Source organism: Acipenser ruthenus, unplaced genomic scaffold (genome assembly GCF_902713425.1).
Source record: "Acipenser ruthenus unplaced genomic scaffold, fAciRut3.2 maternal haplotype, whole genome shotgun sequence".
Taxonomy (NCBI): Eukaryota; Metazoa; Chordata; class Actinopteri; order Acipenseriformes; family Acipenseridae; genus Acipenser; species Acipenser ruthenus.
The window spans coordinates 12,501-17,500 of record NW_026708424.1 but is presented as its reverse complement, the minus strand read 5'-3'; the positions used below and the strand labels follow the sequence as shown (position 1 = coordinate 17,500).

General features: G+C 45.7%; 1 pseudogene; it reads right to left on the bottom strand.

Annotated features, from left to right (window-relative positions):
• The window catches only part of LOC131732849 (DNA polymerase delta catalytic subunit-like), a 19,031-nt pseudogene that overhangs the window by 1,577 nt on the left and 12,454 nt on the right, over positions 1-5,000 (bottom strand).

Sequence of the window (5,000 nt, the reverse complement as noted above, 5' to 3'; positions counted from 1 at the left end):
AGAGAGGAGAGAGAGGAGAGAGGACAGAGGAGAGGAGAGAGAGAGGAGAGAGAGAGGAGAGATGAGAGGAGTGGGGAGAGGAGTGGAGAGGAGACAGGGTTATTATTTTGGAGCTGGTATAAAAAGGAGGGAAGATGGACTTTAGTGAAACAAAACAGACTCACTTCTTTCTGATAAAGTTCAGATTGACGAACTTTGCAGTAATTACAGACAGCACCTGAGAAAGAAAGAAATTAATTACAATGCTAATGAAGCTAATAAGAGGTGAGAGAATGGATTTTAAAGATGGTCAGCGCTCCTTTAAAGGGAGGGGCCAGTGATCCTGTTAATAAAGCTAATAAGAGGTGAGAGAATGGATTTTAAAGATGGTCAGCGCTCCTTTAAAGGGAGGGGCCAGCGATCCTGTTAATAAAGCTAATAAGAGGTGAGAGAATGGATTTTAAAGATGGTCAGCGCTCCTTTAAAGGGAGGGGCCAGTGATTCTGTTAATAAAGCTAATAAGAGGTGAGAGAATGGATTTTAAAGATGGTCAGCGCTCCTTTAAAGGGAGGGGTCAGTGATCCTGTTAATAAAGCTAATAAGAGGTGAGAGAATGGATTTTAAAGATGGTCAGCGCTCCTTTAAAGGGAGGGGTCAGTGATCCTGTTAATAAAGCTAATAAGAGGTGAGAGAATGGATTTTAAAGATGGTCAGCGCTCCTTTAAAGGGAGGGGTCAGTGATCCTGTTAATAAAGCTAATAAGAGGTGAGAGAATGGATTTTAAAGACGGTCAGCGCTCCTCAGTATTGCCACATAAACTGTTGCAATGTTGAAACACTGAATTCCTGTCAGGGCTGGAGACCTAATCGCACAGGAAGTGACACGCAAAGGCGATTTCATTTCCTCTATTTGAATGTGCAACCCCTCAAATAGTCACGACTTCCTGAATTCTGCTGTCAAATTTTTCCACTGCGACTTCTCTGTGTATCATTTTATATTTAAATCCATTCTCTCACCTCTCTGTGCTTTACAATGCTTCCCTATGCTTTACCACACCTCTCTGTGCTTTACAATGCTTCCCTATGCTTTACCAGACCTCTCTGTGCTTTACAATGCCTCCCTATGCTTTACCAGACCTCTCTGTGCTTTACAATGCTTCCCTATGCTTTACCAGACCTCTCTGTGCTTTACAATGCTTCCCTATGCTTTACCAGACCTCTCTGTGCTTTACAATGCTTCCCTATGCTTCACCAGACCTCTCTGTGCTTTACAATGCTTCCCTATGCTTTACCAGACCTCTCTGTGCTTTACAATGCTTCCCTATGCTTTACCAGACCTCTCTGTGCTTTACAATGCTTCCCTATGCTTTACCAGACCTCTCTGTGCTTTACAATGCTTCCCTATGCTTTACCAGACCTCTCTGTGCTTTACAATGCTTCCCTATGCTTTACCAGACCTCTCTGTGCTTTACAATGCTTCCCTATGCTTTACCAGACCTCTCTGTGCTTTACAATGCTTCCCTATGCTTTACCAGACCTCTCTGTGCTTTACAATGCTTCCCTATGCTTTATTACACTGTGATGTTACTCTGGGGGTTAGACACACACACACACACACACACACACACACACACCGTCGTGACTCAGCACAGCTTTGCAGCCGATGCACGTGCTTCTCTTCTTAGCAAACGCCATCAGCCCCCCGACTTTGGAGGTTAAAACGGTTTTGCATCGTGTGTGATCCCCCTCTGAGAGAACGAAGACATAAAAGAGAGAGAGAGAGAGAGAGAGAAGAGAGAGAGAGAGAGAGCAATGAGCTTCAGTCAAACGAGAAGCACCATGAAATCAATGACATCATCACACACACACACACACTGATAATGAGAAGAGCCACACACACACACACACTGATAATGAGAAGAGCCACACACACACACACACTGATAATGAGAAGAGCCACACACACACACACACTGATAATGAGGAGCCACACACACACACACTGATAATGAGAAGAGCCACACACACACACACACTGATAATGAGGAGCCACACACACACACACACACTGATAATGAGAGGAGCCACACACACACACACACACACTGATAATGAGGAGCCACACACACACACACACACACACTGATAATGAGGAGCCACACACACACTGATAATGAGAGGAGCCACACACACACACTGATAATGAGCCACACACACACACACACACTGATAATGAGGAGCCACACACACACTGATAATGAGGAGCCACACACACACACACACACTGATAATGAGGAGCCACACACACACACACACACACACACTGATAATGAGGAGCCACACACACACTGATAATGAGAGGAGCCACACAGACACACACACACACTGATAATGAGGAGCCACACACACACACTGATAATGAGGAGCCACACACACACACACACTGATAATGAGAGGAGCCACACACACACACACACTGATAATGAGAGGAGCCACACACACACACACACTGATAATGAGAGGAGCCACACACACACACACACTGATAATGAGAGGAGCCACACACACACACACACTGATAATGAGAGGAGCCACACACACACACACACTGATAATGAGGAGCCACACACACGCACTGATAATGAGAGGAGCCACACACACACACACACGCACGCACACACACACGCACGCACACACACACGCACACACACGCACACACACACGCACGCACGCACGCACACGCACGCACGCACGCACACTCACTCAGGAGAACGCTCTCTGCTCTCGTCTCTCCCAGGATGGGCTCGAAGATCCTCAGCAGGGGTTTGGAGAGCTGCTGCTCCAGATAGTACTGACTATCAATGGGGATGTTATTCTCCAGAACGAAGATCGGATCCTGAAACGGGGAACACACCCCATAATAAACACAGGGAACGAGAGGAGAAAACACCCCATAATAAACACAGAGACAGAGGGAAGGGGCAGAGAGTAAATGCTTTACCAGACCTGTGCTTTACAATGCTTCCCTATGCTTTACCAGACCTCTCTGTGCTTTACAATGCTTCCCTATGCTTTACCACACCTCTCTGTGCTTTACAATGCTTCCCTATGCTTTACCAGACCTCTCTGTGCTTTACAATGCTTCCCTATGCTTTACCAGACCTCTCTGTGCTTTACGATGCTTCCCTATGCTTTACCAGACCTCTCTGTGCTTTACGATGCTTCCTTATGCTTTACCAGACCTCTCTGTGCTTTACGATGCTTCCTTATACTTTACCAGACCTCTCTGTGCTTTACAATGCTTCCCTATGCTTTACCAGACCTCTGTGTGCTTTACAATGCTTCCCTATGCTTTACCAGACCTGTGCTTTACAATGCTTCCCTATGCTTTACCAGACCTCTCTGTGCTTTACAATGCTTCCCTATGCTTTACCACACCTCTCTGTGCTTTACAATGCTTCCCTATGCTTTACCAGACCTCTCTGTGCTTTACAATGCTTCCCTATGCTTTACCAGACCTCTGTGTGCTTTACAATGCTTCCCTATGCTTTACCAGACCTCTCTGTGCTTTACAATGCTTCCCTATGCTTTACCAGACCTCTGTGTGCTTTACAATGCTTCCCTATGCTTTACCAGACCTCTCTGTGCTTTACAATGCTTCCCTATGCTTTACCAGACCTCTCTGTGCTTTACAATGCTTCCCTATGCTTTACCAGACCTCTCTGTGCTTTACAATGCTTCCCTATGCTTTACCAGACCTCTCTGTGCTTTACAATGCTTCCCTATGCTTTACCAGACCTCTCTGTGCTTTACAATGCTTCCCTATGCTTTACCAGACCTCTCTGTGCTTTACAATGCTTCCCTATGCTTTACCAGACCTCTCTGTGCTTTACAATGCTTCCCTATGCTTTACCAGACCTCTCTGTGCTTTACAGTGCTTCCCTATGCTTTACCAGACCTTTCTGTGCTTTACAATGCTTCCCTATGCTTTACCAGACCTCTCTGTGCTTTACAATGCTTCCCTATGCTTTACCAGACCTCTCTGTGCTTTACAATGCTTCCCTATGCTTTACCACACCTCTCTGTGCTTTACAATGCTTCCCTATGCTTTACCACACCTCTCTGTGCTTTACAATGCTTCCCTGTGCTTTACCAGACCTCTCTGTGCTTTACAATGCTTCCCTGTGCTTTACCAGACCTCTCTGTGCTTTACAATGCTTCCCTATGCTTTACCAGACCTCTCTGTGCTTTACAATGCTTCCCTATGCTTTACCAGACCTCTCTGTGCTTTACAATGCTTCCCTATGCTTTACCACACCTCTCTGTGCTTTACAATGCTTCCCTATGCTTTACCACACCTCTCTGTGCTTTACAATGCTTCCCTATGCTTTACCAGACCTCTCTGTGCTTTACATTGCTTCCATATGCTTTACCAGACCTCTCTGTGCTTTACAATGCTTCCCTATGCTTTACCACGCCTCTCTGTGCTTTACAATGCTTCCCTATGCTTTACCAGACCTCTCTGTGCTTTACAATGCTTCCCTGTGCTTTACCAGACCTCTCTGTGCTTTACAATGCTTCCCTATGCTTTACCAGACCTCTCTGTGCTTTACAATGCTTCCCTATGCTTTACCAGACCTCTCTGTGCTTCACAATGCTTCCCTATGCTTTACCAGACCTCTCTGTGTTTTACAATGCTTCCCTGTGCTTTACCAGACCTCTCTGTGCTTTACAATGCTTCCCTATTGTTAGTTTTGTTTTCCTGGCGATTGGTTTAGTGAGGGAGGGGGGACGGGGATCGGGGGGGGGGGGGGGGGGGACGGGTCAGTTTTAGATTTCACAATGTTATCTCTACCACAGATTTTCAGATTCGGTTCCCTAAATAAAATTAAAAAAAAAAGATTTTAAAAACCGTTGGCTGAATTCGTGTGGTTAAAATAAAATAAAATGAAAAAAAAGTCGCAGCTGTGTGTTGTTGGTTATTATTTTAGTGCCCCCCCCCCCCCTCGAAAACGACGTTGC